This window comes from Ischnura elegans, chromosome 7 (genome assembly GCF_921293095.1).
Source record: "Ischnura elegans chromosome 7, ioIscEleg1.1, whole genome shotgun sequence".
Lineage (NCBI taxonomy): Eukaryota > Metazoa > Arthropoda > Insecta > Odonata > Coenagrionidae > Ischnura > Ischnura elegans.
This window is the reverse complement of record NC_060252.1, coordinates 13,409,179-13,430,269: the sequence shown is the minus strand read 5'-3', so window position 1 is coordinate 13,430,269 and position 21,091 is coordinate 13,409,179. Positions and strand designations below refer to the sequence as shown.

Below are 21,091 nucleotides of genomic sequence, written 5' to 3'. Positions count from 1 at the left end.
AAGAGCTTAAACTTCAATCTTGCTCGAACTCTAGCATTGTATTGAAGTGTAAAAAAGATCTTCTTGGCCACAAATTAAGTTGTGGCGCCTATAAAAAACCTGACTCATGGTCCATAAATAAAACGAACGCAGTACGACTGAGAAGCGAAGGGAAAAAAAAACTAGTTAGAGGAGACATAATTGGTCTATGATTGCTCCACATAAGGGGGCGAGAACTGTTTCATTCGCCAGCCCTACATTTACTTGATGAGTTCACACTAGCGGCGGCTAGCTTGTCCGTCTTGACGAGGTCTCCTCAAACAACTCGCCCTCTAAACGAGAGAATATTCATGAATCCTGAGGTGGTGCGTGTTTAAAAAAAATGCACGTCGGCAGGGCGACCGTGGAAAAAGCTCCTATAGCCGTAGTCGTCCTCGCGATAACCGGCGACAATGCCAATTATTCTGGTTGACAAATGAAGAGGCCGGGAGAAGAAAAGACCTTCCCGTACACAAAGGGGGTGATAAATAAAAAAATAAGAAAGCATCGAGCTGCGGGGCCTCGAGACAAAAGAATAAAAAGGATCAAGGAGGACGACGGGAGATAAGTGAGGTGCGGCCCGTGCGATAAAGACGAGAGGTGAGAAGAAAGCCATGAGGGATTGACGGAGTATTCAAAGGGAAGGCATGGAGTGAAAACGGACTAACCCATGAGAAACGGGAAGTTCGTAAGATTGTGTACGCTGGTAAAGGTCTAATTTACTCGCACCGAAAAAAATCAACATTAGGTAAAAAGAGGGAAGACATTTGTTCCACGAATTTCACGGAAATTCAGGTCACATTCTAGCACACGAGGCAAAAACAGCATAGACATTATCACATTATACTGATCATTACAAGGAACACAATGACGGACACTCTTTACTGCCCCCTTCAAAAGATGCCTACATGAATTGTTCTCGATATGATAGCAAATTTACCGCCATAATATTTTTCAAATAGAAAATGCAGTTACAAAAGCACGGTGCACAAATTGCTCATCTATCTAGTTTCCCAAAATAATGAGCTTCAACCATCTTAATAATAGGATAATATGTAGAGAGTGATTATGCTATCAGAGAATTCTTAAAAATGTTTGTATAAGAGCTTTTATTAAAAGGATAATATTTCTGAAAATTCAGGAACAAGAATCGGAGTCAAATTTTTTCCTGCCTCGCTATGGCTGTCTCACGTGAATGCAACGCATTGTGCTAGTTTTCAGCTAACGGCTTCAAATATCGAAAATTCCAAGACACCCGCAAAATTCTCTTAGTTTTTACAGAGGACCGAAATTCTCTGAGTACTCCACCTTTTCCCGGTCTTCCATATTAGTGGACACGTTGATCACGTAAGAATAACATGGCGATACAGAAATGCACTCGCACATATCACCGTTCCCATTCGACCACCTCTCTTTGTGGTGGGGCGGGAGTAAAATTGGACCGAGTCAAATGGGACCTGGTAATATGGGGCCACGGGTAGACCGCGGGAGGCGCCCCGGGGCAGGTAGTCCGGGGCAGGGAGAAGGTTTAGGAATGCGTTGCACGGATTCCTCAGCGCCCGCTTCGCACCTCTCATCACCTTTCCCTCCGCAACCCTTTACCTTTCTCTCTCCACATCTCCTTCCCTTTGTGCTGCGACATCACCACTCACAGACACACTCGGGAGTGCGGGGGGAACCGCCGACTCCCACCAAAACCAACTACTCCAACCCGTTAAACCCAACGGATGACGAAGATTCGCGCAGAGGGCGGGAGAGAGAAAAGTGGTTGGCTGGTTGTGGAGGGAAGACGGGGCGGGGGGGTAGAGCGGGGTTGCACGCTTCGTGGAGTGAGGTTTGAATTAGCACTTGGCGCTAGGATCGATGGCTTGCGTCTTGGCGTTTGAAACGGCCCTCACTTCTCTCCTCCCGAAACCCTTTCCAAACCCCCGCTCCACACACCCACACCCTCTCTCTTTACCCCCGCTTCCCCTCAAAATCCCTAGCTCGCCCTTCCCTTCAAAAACCCTCACCATCCCAAACCGCGCCACCGACGTACTAATTAATTGCCAAGTCCTCTTCCCACGACCTCTACCTACCACCCCCCAACACCCCACCCCAACCCCTTCACGTCCCATGACCCATGGATGTGCCCCCCCCCCCGCGATTTCACCCCCTCCACTTTATCTCCTCTCTACGCTTGCTTGATTTCCACTTGTGAATTCACCCCCTCCTCCTTCTCCCTTTTGGGAATTGGTATATTCTACTTTCCCTCCATCTCACTACGTCTCCTCCTCTATATCTCCCTTCAACCCTCCCACAAGCCCGCCACTCCACTCCAAAAAGGGGATGGTGGTGATGATGATAATAAATTCCCCCCGCTCCGCGATTTGGGAGAGAAAAATCCTTCGGCGGAGTTCTAAAGGAAAAGCGCCGCTAAAGAGATGCGAAAAGAATGAAGCCATTGGACCGCGAATCATAATGTGATGTGCGCGGGGCACCTCTCTCTCTCTCCCTCTCGGGCATTTCACTCGCGCCAAATGTCACCGAAAACCCCTCCAGAAATATGACGCCGCGATTGTTTTCGGCGAAATACGAAGTTAGAAGGCTCGCAGAATTGAAGAAAAAACTCCAAAGAACATTCCTCAAGTTCAAACGTCCATTTGTAAAAATTAAAGTCTAGTCTACGCTTTAAACAGGGACTATAGTAAGAATAACTGATACAATAACTGGTATTGCTTTCTGCGGTATAAATACAATGATGAATGAGGAAAATATCGCACTTTACAGAGATTGACAATAGATCAATGCCTCAAAAATGACGGGCAATCGTAGTGCCAAAGATTCTTGTTGAATATTCCCAAAACTTTTTTTGCAGCTCAACAAAACTGCACCATTTGGAGTTATACCACTCGAATGACTACCATAGGAATTAAAATTTTACCCTGTGAAATCGGAACTTTTCCAAATCAATGCGGAAGAATGCGAAAATTATTAGCCTAACATAATATTGATGGGAGATAGACTTGGTGGGTCGTTATTCATCCCAATTGTTCGGGGTTCACAGAATTAACCCTTCGTTCAATAGTATAAGTGATTGTAATTATTATATTAATGAAACATTAATTTTACTACTCTAGCACTTTTTTCTGAAAACAATAAAATAGTGCATTCAGGGAGGTTTCTGAAATACGTTAAAAAGGACAGTTATTTCGAAGGCAATTTAAAAACCTAAGCCTTTAAACATATGGTCACCGAAAAAATATAATGTGAATGTTTACATCACTGGAAGAGGGTTTATTTAAAACAAGAGGACAGGGAAAGTCACCGAAACGAGGCCTTCTTATCCCGTTGGTATTCTCAAATCCAGAAATACACAAATGACTCACATAAATGAGGACGGAATGAAAGAAAACCTCAAGATTTACTGATTCTCGAGCGGAGGCAAACAAGACGAGAAACTGGATCCCTCGATTCCGATCTCATCACACGACTTATTTTTTTTCTCACACGAACGCCGAGAGAGATAAAGAATGGGAGGACTTAGGGAAACGTGGGAAAAGGAGGAGGGAACCGCAATGAGTGAAGGCGGGCAGCGATGCGTCCGCACTTCGCCTCCGAGATGCGCACTATCTCGGAACACTACCTCGCCCACTTAAATTCAGGAGGCCTACGCGAATCGCGGGAAATAAGCTTCCCCCTGTGAAACATTTCAATAATATTATTTCTTGTCGTACGCCTTATTTTATGTGCATGTTTGATTTCAATTCAAATATTTATGCGCTCAGAAAAATCAATTAATATTATTTAAGACAGAAAATTAAGGCAGTTAATGCAAAAAAAGTTCCATCGTTTTTTAAAGTACCTATTCTTACGAGAGAGTTCGAGAAACATAAAATGTAATGTAATATCGCATAATTTATTTCATGAACAATTTCCCTTTTTACTTAACAGGTAAATAAATTAATGAATTCTTGGGAAAAACAGACTAGAGGCAAAACAAATACGATTTGAAATCATTCCTATCGGTGTTCTTCTAAGAACGATGCGGTAATATTTGAGATGAAATGGTAGAAACAGCTTCATGAGACATTGGGAGCGATTCATTGATAGCTGTGCTTTGATTAAATGGAAATAAACCAAATATTAGCAACCCAAATAAAGGTTTCACGAAAAGAATTTTTAGAGTATCTGCCAAGAGCAATGTGTCGAGGAGTTCCCCATTGTTTCCAGCAGAAACATGATTTATGAGCCCTGCCAATTTGGTGGCGTTTTGATCCGCAGAGCGACAATGAGTACAAAGCGATCCACTCATTTTGAATATTTACCACTCAATATTTGCAATCGCGAGTAGTACCACTGAACAGTTATGAAATTGGTGGAACAGATCATCACGAATATTTAATTCGGTTAACAGCCCTAAAAATAGCTTTTATCTCCGTGAAAGATGCCCGTCGGCGACCCGAGTGGCGACTTTTGAAAACCCATTCAAACGCTCGGTGGCCGATTGGAGAATCCTCTATTTCAATGTTCGTGGTATCCCCAGAGGGCCGTACAAAAATAAAAACAGGCACACTAATTTCTAACTGATGACGATCGTGATTCGACCCGTACATTTCCGAGTCTAAGAACCGAAATTCGGAAACGAAACGCTACGCGGAAGACTCTCTCTGAGCTAGGAGTGATGGGTAGGATGAAAAATGCGTTCCGAGAAGGAAGAAGATGTAGTGGAGGAGAGGCAAATTTCGGCTGATGGGAGAGGCAAAGGGATCCCCAAGTCGGAAAGCGAGAGAAATGAGGATACCGGGGAAGGATCTCAGTTAACCAAGATAACGTGTGGAGGGTCTAAATTTGGCCCGAGATATATAAGGGAAAGATGGCACCGTAAAAAAATGTGAAGATTGTACCGTTCGCGAAACTTGAGGAAGGCTGCAACGCCTTGAGCGATTGGGAGATAAGATTACCGGCTCAACTTACTTTCATTTTCGACCGCGAAACTCCATAAAATAGTTCTAATCTGATTTCTTTCCGTAAGTGGCACCACTCTTGATGTAACGTTAAACTCGAGTCCTATGGCGAAAAAAACAGTGCGGGACAGTTTATACCGAGAAAACCCACATTAGAAAGGATTAAATAATATTTAATTCCCATATAAACATGTGCCAATACAAATTTACATAGGTTTTATAAAGAGATTTGTGTTAGTTGAGGAAAAAAATGATCTAAGTAGTATTTTCAGCATAAAACGTACAACTCGTAGTTAAAAAAAACAAACGTAGTTAAAAAAGGTAATTATGCTGGAAAATTCTGTGATTATTTCGGAAAGAGCTTCCTCCTCTTCGTAAAATCAATTTGTTGACGAATGATTGAGATAAAAAACAATAATTAATTATGAATTGTTCAGCGTCGTGGAATACATTTTCGGAGGTGGAATATAGTTTGAAAAATTTTAATGGTTTGTACGGTATATGGGCTAGAGGAAAACGCGATGGGGCATCTAAAAAATAAAGTTGATAACAAGAGAGAGGGAAGGGATCTTATTACCAGAAACTCATTTTCAGATCCCTCTCCATGCTAGAAACACTTCATGCACCGAAAACTTCGCTCTAGCCAGAGAGAGGCCAAAACATGAATTAGGAGACCGTGATGACGGACGCGACTTCAGAAATTGCGCGGAAATTGATGCTTGACCTTCGTACGCGAGCCAGAGATTTTGTCATAAAAGCCGACACAGGAAAGCATGAGAACTACTAGACCATCCAACAAACCCACTTTGGTGCAGCGTAGATACACGCGAGCAAGGACGTATTATACCCGGAGTTCCATGCTTTCCACGAGTGCATAGAGACAGCATCCCGCTAAACGAAGGCGCAACAGCGGCCAACTTTGACGTTTCCCACGTCCCAAAATGCTATTTGACATAGTTTCCCTCCTTCCCAGGGCTTAATAAGCAAGCCATGCACGTGTTAGAGGTTGGATAGTCTGAAAAGCGCCGTGTAAAATGAAGATGGAACTCGGGCATTTCGGGAAACTTATGTTTTAGTCGCAGAATGGCGAAATTGCCTGATCACACGTTAGCCGCACGGATGCGGGATGACGCCCACAGCAGAGAAGCATATTATATGAATGGATGCACGACATGAGTTCATTCACGCCGAGTTCAAAGCGGATGAGTTCAGGCGCATGGGATGGGATTCCCACGCTCGACCACCCCAAACGTAACTCTCCTAAACTTAAATAATTCCAGCTTACGGGAGCGACATGAGGAACGGAGATAAGAGCGGATTAAAGAGCTCTAGCTCCGAGGATGAGAAAGAAGAGGCCGTGACACGTATAGCCTTTCTTAACCTGTAGAGCGCCGCTCTTGGCAGGAAGTAAAAGGCATTAAGTGGAGGAGTATCTCAGAAAAGTTGAGCCCTCAGATAGGAGGAAAAATATAAGATTTTATACACGTTTTAAATTTTGTTCCGTAGCACAAGGAAGACCTATCCCAAGAGTGCTTTGAAGCACCCATTCTACCATTTTTCGTGGCGAATATTTCACAATTTGATGGGTGAACGTAAATAACGAAAATACATTGCATGAAAAATAAATGCTATTTAACGAAAAATGCTAACAAAAAATATGGCGCATACAACCCATATAAACATAATGTAGTAGCCTAATTAACATTAAATATTCCACGTAGTCATTGTAAATGTTTTAAAAATAATCACATGAACGTACTTTTGGAAAAACCAACTTATTAATATAAAACGGATCAACGATGGGTTAGGCAGCAAAATAAAAACCGTAGCTGGTGAAAATGCCATAGGAGGTAAATCAAATTGACAGAGTAAGAGTTTCAACGACGCTTAAACTATTTCGTTTAAAAATATATCTCAAATGTAGTCTTCAAAACGATGTGATCAGAGGAATGAAATCAATCCGACTAATATTCCGACAGCAAATGCGAAATGCTATTCATTCGAGAATAACCCTCGACCATATACGAGCAGCCCTGTTTCGACCAAAGGGGTTGAAATCAAAGGAATTCCGGTTGGACCACACGCTCCGCTTCAGTTAGCACGGAGAGGAAGAAAGAGATTGAAGAAAAAGAGATGCGAGGTAGGTAATAACATCCCGGGGTGGAGAATGAAGCGAGAAGGAATTGAGTGCGATTCCCTTCGGCCGCAATTTTTTTCCCCACGACGAATTGACCGGGAGACGGAATAGTAACAGAAAGAAGCTTAAGGCAATCCTTCAATAATAGAAGGGGAAAAATCATAAGACATAACGGGACACAGGTAATAGATAGCCATTGAGGGGAATGCTCTTAAAAAAAGACCCAGAGAAAACTAGAAAACCTTAACTTAAGTTAGCTAAGAAAACAAATGGTAATATTCCACGCTAAATATATGTGATATCAGCATGCCCAAGTTTTGGCAGCTCAGCGCTATTTTCTAGGCCGAAGATTTCGGATGCATCTAGGGGTGGACTTGGAAGGCCAGGCTAGCAGAATTCACCACCGGGGCCAAAAGGCACTGCGGAGCCCGGAAAGGTCTTGAGGGCCTGTTTAAGCCTCAGGGTCCTGCCATTCATAAAAAGTACACCATGCGACTATTCTGCGGACTTTTACTGCTCTTAAAATAACCTTTTATGCAATGTAATTACTCTAACAAGTACTTGGGCAACACATTTATGCTGATTTTCCGTTGCAACCAAGTAATTTCTAAGCGAATTTTCTGCAACGTTTGAAATTTAAAAACTGATATTTTCTGTTGCCAGGCAGCTGTTGATAAAAAAGGATAGGGGAATGTTGTGAAGAGAAGAAAAGGAGAAAGTTGTTTGAAAGCGTGAGACGATAAAAAACTGTAATTTGAAGTGATTAAAGAGATTTTTTTAGGAAAAAAACACATCGTCTGACGTAACATTTCCGTACAGTATAATGTAAAGGAAGGTGGGAAAACGGTGGGAGGAATGGAGTGCGCCAAACAGTGAAGCTGTTGCCAACCCAACTTCAGATTGAATCGCAGAGGAGGAGGAGCAACGGAGAAGGGTAAAAGTGATGTTAGTGTGCCCGGAAACAATAACGCTAAGGAAAATCGCGGCTTGAAAATATGAAGGAAGATTCAAAGACGGTCGAGGCACGCGGGCGGCGAAATATATATGGAAAAGACAGGATTGGGGGGGGGGGATGAAAATGAGGGGTGTGTATAAAATGCGGGAATGGATTTGCTGTCTTCTCCGAAAGAGTTAAAAGGATGAGGTATGGTGCAAGGGGTGGTTACAAAAGCGGTGTTCGCCACAAAGGAGATTCGATAACACCATTCGATACCCATTACCGTAATTAGCGTCCGTGATGTGGCTCCACGGCCGGGGGGTTAAGAGCCTTGGGAGATGATGGGAGAAGTTGAAATAAAAATAAAAGAACCCTTAACAGCGCGGGTGGGAAGAGAGAGAAAACTTTGAATAAAAAAAACTTTGCGGGTTGCGAGGGCTGTGAAGAATCGTCAAAGGGAGTGTTTACTCGATGGCGCTGATTACTGACGGATAAATTAGGAAGGAGAGATAAGAGAGAGAATACGCTACGCATGGTGACGACTTGATGCAGGAAAATGGGAGAAAAGTCGAATTCCCAGGACCGGCTGACTGTTGAGCAAAATAGATTCATATCACTAACTACCTTCCCAAATTGGCTCATCAGGAAGAACATAAGGAAAATTAAGCATCAGCACCTTGAAATAGTCAGTTGCGAAGTATTTCTATGACACCGTGCACGAGGCATGCTTTGTAAAATTACTTTCAAACCATTCATTTTCGGCGTAAGTTTGTGAAATTGCTTCATTTTGAAGTAAAAGAGTACTTCATAAACTTCACATGCATAATTTTAAACAACCATTTCCTAGTATTGCGCAAGAGTGACAATAAATGTCTATTATATTGTTGATGGGCATTGAAAAAGCATAACAAGAGCCTTCTTCCTAAAAAAAACTAACTCCAATGGGACAGCAATTTTTAAGGAGTCCTATCAGGCCTAAGGTCTTCCTTTTCTACACAAATGATAATTTTTATAAGTGGCTAAAAACGAGGTTAAAATGATGGTGGGGTGAAACGTTTGCCAAGGATACATGCATCGCTGTTTAAAGAGAAGCCAGGTCCACTCCAGGTGTGCCGCGGACCCCTAAGCCAGCCATGAAAGTGCAGCAGGCCACACGGGCGGGCTCCACTCCAACCCCTTGACCGAAACTAAACGCGTGCCTCCAATTTTACCCCTCCCACTCCCGATAAAAACAACCCTCCACCCCCCACCCGTAAACCCCGACGTCACAATGCACATGGAGGATGTTTTCTTTACTTCCCGCACACTTTACCTCACCCCGCTCACCCGACAGCAAACACTTATCACCCCATACCGCTGGGGAAAAAAATTCCGGAAAAATAGTACCGTATTCCACCACCACCGCCACGCTGGTCGGCAGGCAGATGAAGGCGGCAGCGAGGAGAGAGCTACCGAGGTATGAGGAGCCGACTGACAATTGACTATCCCGCGACAATGGCCGCGGCTCCCCTGCAGACATTGTTGTCCCCAACCAAAACGGCCGGGGTCCCGCTCATATGCCACCGCTGCGCCAAGTACATGGTAACGGGAAGGGGGGGTCTTTGTATGCCTTCGAATTGGGTCGTGGATAATGGGTGCATTCGGGAATGTAATCTTCAGATCCATCAAATGGAGAGATGAAAAGAAGATTCTTTTCACCACCCATTACATTGATTTATGCACGCGAACTGGCGGTCCCCAAGGGAGACTGAGTGTTGACTCCAGTACCGACGGGGCAGGACAGCTCACGTGGGTCGTGAAGGCAAGCACGCGATGTCGAAAAGTAATTGGCTAATGCTGCGCATTGCACTTGGCAATCCATTGCCGATGAGCGAGCGGCTAAATGACAAGCACCAGTCTCTTTCATTTTTAATCGACATCCAGGTTTTCCTCAGTCCCATGCATTTCCAAAAACGAGCTTCGCCATTGATTAGCGCTGATAACGCGTCAATATTGTGTAATAAATGACGTGTGGAGGGATGAATAACCAACGTATATTCAGTTGATTTCCCGTGGTTCGCAATAACGAAATGTTGTGGACATGATTTAAGTACTTTCTAGGAGTTTTCCGAAGATATCGTTATGGCCGAATAGGAATATTTTTTTTGACAAAAACGAACTTTATGTGATTAACGAGGTATCGCCGATGAATTTTGTAGATACCTCTGGGAATAATTTTCTTCCTGTCCAAGGAAAGAGGACTCAATACGCTAAACGTTCTTTCATACTGGATGCCAGGAATAAATAACGCCTTGTACTTAAAAATGGAAGCTCATACACAGCCACAGTCTTTTAGATATTCCCTCGCTAAAAACATCGTTCAAGAAATTGGGCCACTCAAGAAATATTTATACCGCTACGAGAAAGAGCTAGACGAGTAAAAACCTAGATCTTTTCCCACAGTCTCAGGCACGCACTGGAGAGGGTTATCTTGCTTAAAAATCGGCCATCGCTGGTGGTATGCAGCATTTTTTGAGCTGATCCCCGGCCCCATTCAACGAGGATGAATGCGCAACACACGATGCGCTACAGTGTCATTTCTGGGGTGATTTTTATCCAGTCGAGTGAAGATATTCATCCGCTACGCCGTCGGACACAATCCGGCGAGACGAACAAGGGATATCCCTCGTCTCGGAGCCGACCACGACACCGAAGGGCTGCTCCGCTACGTATGTACTGCTCGCGGTCGACGAGATATGACGAGGCCGCACTTGGTAATGGCGTCCGCGAGGATCTCATAACTCCTGCCCGCGCCATGCTTCGGTGACAGGCCGAAAAGGGCCCGCCAAGCGACCTTCCGACCCGCTCGACTAGTTTCAACATGAATGCCACGCGTGAACACATTGGTCCGAGGGAGTAGGTATGCAGTATGTATCGTTTCGCAATCTCCAACCCTTTTCTATGCAGGGCTGTCGCCACCAGAACCCCCTACAGTCGTAAATCTATTCATTATACTAGCGAAATTTATACCCCCACATGCTCGACCGACCAGAGTACAGAGAATTGCCGTACGAATCACCGCTGGCGGCAAACGAGGCATGAAATGTGGGTAATATCTTACGTTCCATCACCTATGGTACCATGTCTCGCAAAGATACTGACACCTTCGGGGAGAAACGAACAATATAACTTTCCGATTGGTACCGCGTAACACATTTTTACACTTATTTGCACACTGTTATTATATTTTGAAATAATTTTTGGGGCACTTCGATTAATTTTCGCCGTTAAATTCACTGACATAAAAATTTAACAAGAATTATGAAAGCGTGCCAGGAGGTGAATAATTATATCGACCAAAATGTTAAACGGAACTACAGAATTACCTGTTGATTTGATAGACCTTATTACTCCCTGATTATACTTTATTACTCCCTGTAAATTTCATTATACTTACACAGTAGTACACGTTTGTACAACTAAGTTTAATTATTGAGTTGCAAAAGTTAATACTTGTACAACTCAATAATTAAAGGCGATCTCGTTGAAGTTCTAATCTTCACTTAAACAGATAGGTAGCTAGAAGTCTTGAGGATTTATAATGGTTCTGTTGCATGTTATTAACGGGTTCTATGATTACATGGATGAGTGAGGGACACAAGGGAAAACAAAGCATGGGGACAATATCATAAACACACACACACACGTGCGTGTGACGTCAGCGGCAATTTCGATGTTCCATTCGAGTGAAATTCCGCCTCGGTCGCATTTCACGCCCATGGACGAGCGTGGGCCGCATGATGATTAAAAACGTGCGCACGGGTGCGGAACGTTAAATGAGAGGGTTAGGGAAGGGACAAAAGACTCTCTATTTTAATTTATTTCCGTTTCGGCCGACGCCATATAAGGGACGGGCCGAGAAAACCGATACATACACATGTTATCACTCTCGCGCACACCCTCTCTCGGCTGCTGTGGGAACTAAGCTTCCTTCCTGCTTTCGTGAGAATGCTGATGCCGGGCTTGTGTTACCGCGGAGACCAGAGAGGCCTTCCCACCCGGGAGGATCGGGTCCATATCCCGAAGGTAAATATCGCATCGGTAGCTGATCCGCACCTGAGTAGGTAAGCGCTGAGAACATGACAAGGAATTTCAGTTTTTGCGAGTTCCCAAAGATATCTGGTTGTTTTTTTTTTTGCCTATAATTGTACTTCATTCTACTATGATAACATCAACTGAAAATCAACATTTTTTTATTCTATTGATCCATCACATATTAGTAAAAATGGCAAATTAGCAAGTTCTAAAAATCAATTGAGCAAACAATACAGATCACAGTTAATATTTCAATTTTTTTCAAAAGATATAAAATAAATAAATCAACCTTTATTATCTAATCGAGTATTGAACATTCTACACACTATAGTTTCCGATTGTTTTTTCGATCAATTCAGTAACAAACAACATGTAATTTATGACAAAACTTGGCCTCTAGCGCAAGCCCTCAATTCGTATTTTCACAGTTGCTTTTCGCCATGGACTAGACTACAGGCATCAACGGATCATCTTCTATATTCCTTTTGACGTCAGGACCTATACTCCCCAAACCGAGGCGCAGGTTCGCGGGGAACAGACTTAAATTACATGGTAACTAGAATCCGCGACGCGTGAATTATAATCCTTAGCCAGCAGAGAGCGCTCGCTGCCTGGGGAATTAGAATTGGAAAGAAGAGGACCCTCGAAGACGGATGTAGAATAATGGGAACGCGAGGCAGGATTTAATCTAAGCACAAAGCTACACGAAGCGAGATGAATAAGGACGATAAGGTCGAAACGATATGGATACATGCGCGTTTTTTTCGCGAGGAAGCTTTGAAGGCGGGGGTTAAAAAAATCTCCAAAGCTTCGGTAAGTCTTGAAAGCTGGGCAGGGAAGTATTGAACGGAGGCGTTCGGGGGACGCCTCTCGTAATCTGACCATTTATCCCAGAGCATAATGCAATCTCTTTGAGTTGGCCGGGGTGTATGGACACCGATGCATCAAACCCATACCCCGCGTCGGCCCTCTCCAAACAAAGGCAACGACAGCGTTCAGGGAAGATAGTATCGGCAAGGGGAGGAGGAATACCCAGCAGGGAAATAAAATTACCATTTCATAGACCGCCGATGCGGAGTATCCCGGATTAGAGCAGATCTCATCTTCGGGTGCATATGAATCAGTCATGCGTGGAAGCAACACGCCCCTGTGCAACCCACCCCAAACACTCAAAGGCTCTCGCACTCACAGCAAAACGTTTACAGGGTGAAGGAGAGACGTGCGGACAATGTTCAGGCCAACACGTGACTCTCATCCAATGCAAACCCTCCATCATATTATCATTTCCAAGTTAATATTCCCAGAAATGATTCCTAATTCTTTGCCCAAATGATGGCCCCTTCACAGCGCGGTAGCAGATGCTACGGTGGGATATGATAAGCGCTGACATAGAAAAGGATGAATGGAAAATAGGCAATGGAGAGGCAATAGTACACTAGAGCCCCTCTCTATCATTTTAAGAGTGAGGTCATGTCGCCTATCACTCGACATCAAGGATCACGCGCCAAGCCCACGCTACACGTATATTTGTGATCAAGATAAAAAGGTTATATCAGGTTGTATAACGACAATGTTACAGAGAGAATTACGATCATGTGCAGATTAGAAAGATAATCACCCTTTCCGGAAAAACAAAATAGACAACGGCCATCAGTCATCGCACAATAATTAATGGCCAGATATTTTTTAGGGAAAAATTTCATTGAATCCACCGAGCTCAGTGCAGAATAACAGACATTTGACACACACACGTCACAGAAGCTATTATAGACTAGGGATTTTATAAAAAAAACGAATTTTCTCCCACTACAAATAAATGGCAAAATAATAAAAAATGGAAGCAAGCATTTCTATACAATAGGGTAGTTTCCTCCATCAAAGAAAACGAAAGGCATTGATTGCGATTCCTTACCCACCATTAGTGTATTCATAATATACAAATTATTTGGTTTTAGAAATCTCAGTTTAGGCGAATGGGAATGGTCAATTTTAACCGCATTTGAAAAAGGCCGGATTGGCGCCCATACGATGCCACTCCGCGTGACGTCACAGGGACCTAGATGCTATACGAGTAGATAGGAGTTTTACATCGTCTGAGATTACCAATGCATTCATGCGGTACAGAGCTCAGAGAAACATGTCTTAATAATCACCTATTGAAACTGGCTATGGACCTTGCTTGCCCAAAAATATTCCATAAAACTTTTATCTAATTCCGGATGAAAATTACAGGCGCAGGGCCTCTACACAGCCGATATACGAACCAACCTATATAGTAGATCTCTGATGACTATCCTAAAACGAGCACCAGCGTTTCCTTCTAATTCTGAGGAGAAAAACGAACACTGAAAAGGACACGCGAACACTCGACCCACGACTGAAAAATGTGCGGGATGTAAAACGGGAACTAAAGCTCTTGCTTCGCTTCAGAGAGAAGTTGTGAAGAGGGCATCCTGGACCCCCCGGAAAGAGCGCATGTACTTCCGAACGCTGCTACACACAGCGTTATGGCTTCACAACATCATTTTCAATCCTGCACGAGCCCTGCCCCAACCCTCAATAATTTCACCACCCCACCCTTCCATCACCACCGAATATCTCCAGCCCCTTCAAAAACCCCTTCCCTCACAATATCCCTCAAACCCAGCCCTCGCATCCTTACGGGGAATCTTTTTTTTTTAATATGTATGTCTCTGCCCATGCCAGATAATATCCACTCCACGTACCAGCTGCTATTCAGACCAGTCCCGCACTGGGTCCTTTTCCATCAACCCCATTGCAAGGTCCTAATTCCCGGCACATCGCCACCCCAGTGGATGATAATAGGGGAACCCTTTTCCAGTGCCTCTATAACAACCCCATCCTAATCCTGCACTCTTTTCTCCTCCCACTATCTCTGCCGTGCTCTTAGACACTCAATCCTCCCCGACCATCGGAAAAAAATCATAATAATACGCTCCCAATTCCGGGACCATTGGGTCCCTTCCCTTATGGTACCTACTCGTATGGTGTTGACCGTGGGGATATATGCCTCTGGGCCAACCTTCGCAATACGTCCTTATCTGGCGTCCCGAATCGCTGTTCGAACCCTTCCCTATACTTTATACAAACGCGGTGACTCCAAAGAAATCGGGAAGGATATTCGGAGCTTAGAATTTCAGGGTTGTTATGGTGTTGGGTAAGGGAAAACGGTTTTCTATGGTTTTCAATTATGTTCGGCTGGGACTAAGTGGGCTTAAAACGTTTTTTCCTTCACACCTCTCCGAGTCACTGCAATACGGTTCGCGTCAGTGGCCATCACATAGTAGGGTCTTTTTCAGCATCAAGGCCTCTGAATAAGAGAAGTGAATGTTTCCCTTGAAGCATAGAACCTTTACTAAAGGTCAGGGTATTGCTGCGCCCAACCATTTAATCAAGTTTGTTGTAAACGTTTCCAATACGAAAGAAAATATGCAAAAACATGTAATATTTTGAAAAATTTATATTTTATTCAGCTTGACATGCTTCGGCTTCATTTTTATCATACAATATAATTTTTACGGGCCAAGAAATGCATAAAAGATAACAGGGGTAAAGGTAAAGTCTACAACATATCGGGGAAATGAGAGTAAACCGTTTAGAATTTTTAAAATTTCTAGAACGGAAGGATATTTTTCTTGCACAAAATCGTTTTATATTGGGCTTATATATTATGATGAAATCTGGAGGCGTCGTGTATGGAAAATCTGTGGTGCATTTAACCGAGATTCAACGAAAAATTCAAAGAGATGATGCCATGGTACTTCCCCTTATCGCACTCAAGCGTAGTAGAGTAGTTTCAAACAGTGAAAGAAAAGAGGCAGAAAATTTCTCGCGTCCACATCCCTTAACCAGTTCCAAACTTTCGCCAAGGTACGACGAAAATGCAGGTGCGACAAGCAAACCTCGGAATCACTTCGTGCTTTCCTCTCACCCATTACTGTTTTCGAGGGAAACAAAAAAATATCACGCGGCCCTCTCCCGGAAAGATTCCTTTTTTCTCTCCTCACCTGCTCCGCTACGAAATGGCGAAAAAAATCCGTTCGTCTCCCCTAATCCCATTCCATCTCACGCCAGCCTCTAACCCCGTCACCCTCCCTCATTTACTCCCCGCCCCGAAAACACCTACTCTGCATTCCCTCATCAATATACGCTCCTTAATAAACCTCGATACATCAATGTCTGCGGATGTGGATCTCCTGACGTCCCCAGGGCGCGGCGTCCCGAGCCTAACACATCTTATCCCTCCCACCTATTCCCCAAACGATGCGCCCAATACCGCCATCCGCAACACTTCCAAAACCCTCACTTCCCCCCTGAATCCTCTTTCTTCTTCCACGAAGTAGAGCCGCGTCGTTCAAGAATGAATCAAAATCGACCGATTAATTGGAATGAATCGAATGAATTGAATCATTATTCGTTTCAAATCAAATTGAAACTAATGAGCATTATAGTAACATCAATAATTCGAATTGATCGATTCAGTCTAAACATAGTGCAATATGCTTAAAATTTCAAATAAATTGAAGCGAAAAAATCGTCATTCAAAAAAATTCATTATCAACCGGTTTGGATTTATAAGGTCATTCTCAACAATAACAAAGTTTTCGCTTTTATTAATTTAAAAAGTCTGTAAGGCGGTTAAACATTAATTGGTTTTGAATCTGAACAGCTCGCAAGCGTGCTACATATTAGGTTTGACGTGTTTGGTCTAAACTTGATCTGGCGTCACAAACTAACACAAGAAAACAACGATGGAACGCCGACTTACACAATGGTTCATGATTCTCAGATGAATTCGTAAAATATGAACGAAATTGGTATGAAGAACAATGAATAAAAATCCAGTTGAGTTGGTTGTGGTTGATTGTGCTGCTAGAGAATATAGTGATGTAGATACTAACCCACCGAACGGAACTCGTTCTTATGGAACAATTTATGCTCAGCAGATTAAAGTTGTAGCAGTTATGTTTTATAGAACAATGGACACGAAAAATACAACGGGGGCTATCTTCGTTTACCATCTTTGAAAGGCGATTGCTGAAAGGAATCAATTACTTTAACCGTAAACTAATTTTTACTCAGCTAAGAATACATCACATTTTCATTGAAATACACAATACTGATTTCCTTGAACACTCATCAGAGTTAGATCTATTACGCATGCGTTATCGATTCGTGGATTTGGCTAAATCCAAAGAATCGCAAATTTCTATGATTTCGTTCTTCACTACGAACGATTTGAAGAATCGAATCATTGTCATGAATCGAATCACGCGAACCGAATCCTCAAAATGAACCGAAACTCGCAGCTCTACCACGAAGTTTTATCGGAGATGCGTCCCCTGCGGCGTCGGTGGTGTCAAGGAAGGAGTGAGAAGAGCAGGGCCTCCCCACAAGACGAACCTGAGGAAAAAATCCTCGATACCGCATCGATCGGCTCGTCTGCCACCGAGGAATGCGACGTCTCCTGCCCGGGGCGAAGGGTCTTGCGAGAGCTCCAAACATCCCGGGAGCCAATTAATGCCACGAGACCAATGATTCGCGGATTAACCACCTCGGTTGTGGTCTTTTGCGACCAAGAATGCGGCCAACGTCTTTCGTTTTCGCGAGATTTTGACGACGAATCGATCCTTAATTCTAGGGCTCAAGGACTATGCAGGGTACAGGCGCCAAATTCTCGCGAATGGCGATATCACAGTCTCCAGTGAAACGATTTGAGATCACATGCATGTGATATTGGCTACACGGAAATGCTATGCATACTATAGTCAATACATTTTACTTATAATTATGAGAACGATTATTTTATGTGCACTGTATATCTGATTGCTATTTGCGACAATTCGTTTCCTCTTGTAACAGTGGAAGCTTTCATGGGCAACCTCATTGATTTATTTTCCTGTCTTTCCTCCATGAAGGATGGTTTCAAAGTGTCACGGCGAATTATTCTTCCCGGTATAACTTTGGCAACCCAAGTGCCATTTCCGGTTTTTCACCGGGCGGGGTGGTCGGATTTTTCTAAAATTAAAATAAACCTAATTAACTGCGAACGCATTATCTGAAGTGAATATATATAAATACAATATAAAAATAACGGTAAAGGGGCCATTTACCTTGAGTGCTTTCAGAAGGGCACTTCAAGTACAGTCCTACCTCCGCAAATTTGGACGTTTAAACGTAGCCCCCTTGACGCCTTTCGTTTAAGAGTTGGCTAACGTCGAATCCGGGTTTTTCTTCACCCTTCCTTCTCAAGCCATAGCTCAATGGCCCAAATCAGGGACGATGAATTGGGGGGGGGGGGGGCACGACCAGGGGGTCAGATGGGTGGAAAAATGTGAGCATTTTTATCTCTGGAAATCAGATTTTATGTAATTTTACAGTTTAACAATCTAGTATTGGTGGATAAGAAAAAAATTGCTCAAGGGTAAATATTTTCTGCTAAAATTAATTGGTTTGGAGGGGGGTATGTACGCCCTGTACCCCCTCCTGGCTACGCCATTGGCGCAAATGACCATAGTTGTCGGTCAGCTGCTCTCCAATAACATCCCGTGCGAGGCCGCGCGGTATATGAGAATATACCGTATTATCATGCGGGGTATGTGCACGTGGAAGTCGCCAGGGATAGACAGGGATAAGAGCGCGGGACGGGGGTTGCAAAGGAGCGGGGGTCGGAAGGAGAATGATTGAAGGGTGGGGTGGAGAGTGGGTGGCAGCAGATACGTGGGTTGGAAAGGGCGGGGAGAAAAATCTTTTGGAATCTTTCCTCGGGGCTGGCAAAAAGGGGGGGTTGGGATCGGGGTGGGTTCCTTTTTCTTTCCTCGGGGATGAGATGGCAAAGGGGGTGGTTGCTGCGTGAAAGGAGGGATGTCGAGTGAGGAGACCAGTCGGGGGTGGCTGGAACTCTCCGCAGATCTTTCTTTCCATCCCCGTCTCCTTGCGTGTACCCCTTATACTTCCATTTTCTCCCTCCAAACTCAACCTTCCAACCAGCCCGCAGGATTTCAGCTCATCCCTCCGACCCCAACACAACCTTCGATTCCTACAGGATGATGTTCCCCAAAAATCTTCTCATGTTTATTCATCCAACTCCCACTCTTTCTATCGTCCACTCCCTTCCTTTCATGCCGAATGCAAAACCTTACCCGCCCGCGGCGCCACCGATGGCACCCGAACCCCGCGGGCAGCACGCGGAACTGTTACTGCTGAGGTCTGTCAGTATCTGTCACGAGGTTCATCGGTATACTGAATCCAGCCTTCTGGCAAAGTTTACAACTTGAACGGATTGTGACCGGCGAAACTTGGTAGAACATGCTTAAATTTTTAAATAAATGAAAAATAATTTTTTTTCACTATATTTGTTATTTCACAAAATAAAAAAATAATTTTTTTTCACTATATTTGTTATTTCACAAAAAAATTATTTTCGACCGATTTCGACAAGGTCTTTCTCAATAATAATAATAAAGTTTTCGCTTCCGTTTATTTCAAATGTCTATTACTCAGTTTTACATGAATTGGTTTTGAATCGAAACAGCTCGCAAGCACGCCAAATATTAGATTTCGCGTGTTGGTATTGGTCACAATTTGTCCGGTATGACAATCAATTTCGAGGATACAATGATAGATTGTTGAATTCCATTCCTTTAATACTTATCCGACACGTCCACAGCACGACTAGAGTAGTAGCTATTACCACCAAAGTCCGCCTACATTACAACAAAAACCCTTAAGTATACCAACCCTTAATACGCCCTACTTTCTTTAACCTACCACGACCAGATTTCACAGACTTCGCCTATGGATTGAAAGCCTAGACCTACATACGTAAGAGAATTGGGATAAACTTGATGAAGTCATCTTGAATTGCTATAAAAAAACGATCACTCCTGAATATCCAGTTTTATAGGTAAGAAAAAATTTTCAATGTGATACGCGATCAACACATTAAAATCGTTATCGAAAAACGTCATTCACGGAATAACCTTTTTCTGGTGATATACTGCAAGAACCCCTTTGACGCTATTTTATTTGCGCAACTAAGTATCTTTAGAAATGTTTTGAAGCAATAGCCATGTATTTTTGATCCAATAAATAATGTTTAGCGGTCGAGAATAAACATAAAAATTGACATATTGATCGTTCACTGCATTTAATTTCCTCTAGGGCACGACGATTATTCACGAAATCAAAGTTCGACCTTGGGATATTCATCAAGGAGAGTCAAACTAAGGATTCTTCGGGACCGTTAAAATTTCGGAGCAGACTTTTCAATGAGGAAAAGGCCACGATTTTCCCCCCTACAAAAAGCAATCACCAGAAAACGAAGCCACCCAAATAAGCGTTAAAGCGAGCTACTAGATGGCAATGATGAGGCTGTAAGCCAGACCAGACATCTAGTATATCTGACGATTCAATCCCTGTATTCATGCTGCCACTGTGAGTAAATACCACCTCTTCAGCATTTTTAATTTGTTCAAGAGCACGAAGTGGGGAATGACGACATAAAGGGACCAATTTTACCTTTACAGTGTAAGTGAGGGAGATGTTGAGAACTGGCTGAAAGTGAGCGCGTGCTATAGCTACAAACTAATTGGTTTTATGTCATTCTTCAATAGTATGCAAGCTAGGTGGAATAGGTCATGGCTAATTAAATAAATAGACAGATTTATCAATTCCAAACACTTAATTTAGTACGCATCGATCGATTTTAAGATGTCCATGACATTTTATACAGGAATAACAATGTATTAAGTACAGGTGTAGCAAGTAAAACGTCTACATTTCGCCGGAAATTGGCCAATGAACGGCTTTCATTAAAACATTATATATCTACCTTAATTTTATTTTTCTTTATTTTTGCATGGAGGGGGTACAAGCCATTCGTTTTCCTTGATTCTTATATCTCGCTGAGAAATCCATCTCGGAGTGGCTGTCAAGGCTTTCCGACCCCTAGAAGAC

General features: G+C 43.3%; 1 protein-coding gene across 3 annotated transcripts in view; it reads right to left on the bottom strand.

The window, feature by feature from the left end:
* LOC124162914 (teneurin-m) overlaps window positions 1-21,091 on the bottom strand; it is a 343,415-nt gene that overhangs the window by 81,703 nt on the left and 240,621 nt on the right. The gene's annotated exons all lie outside the window — the stretch shown is intronic.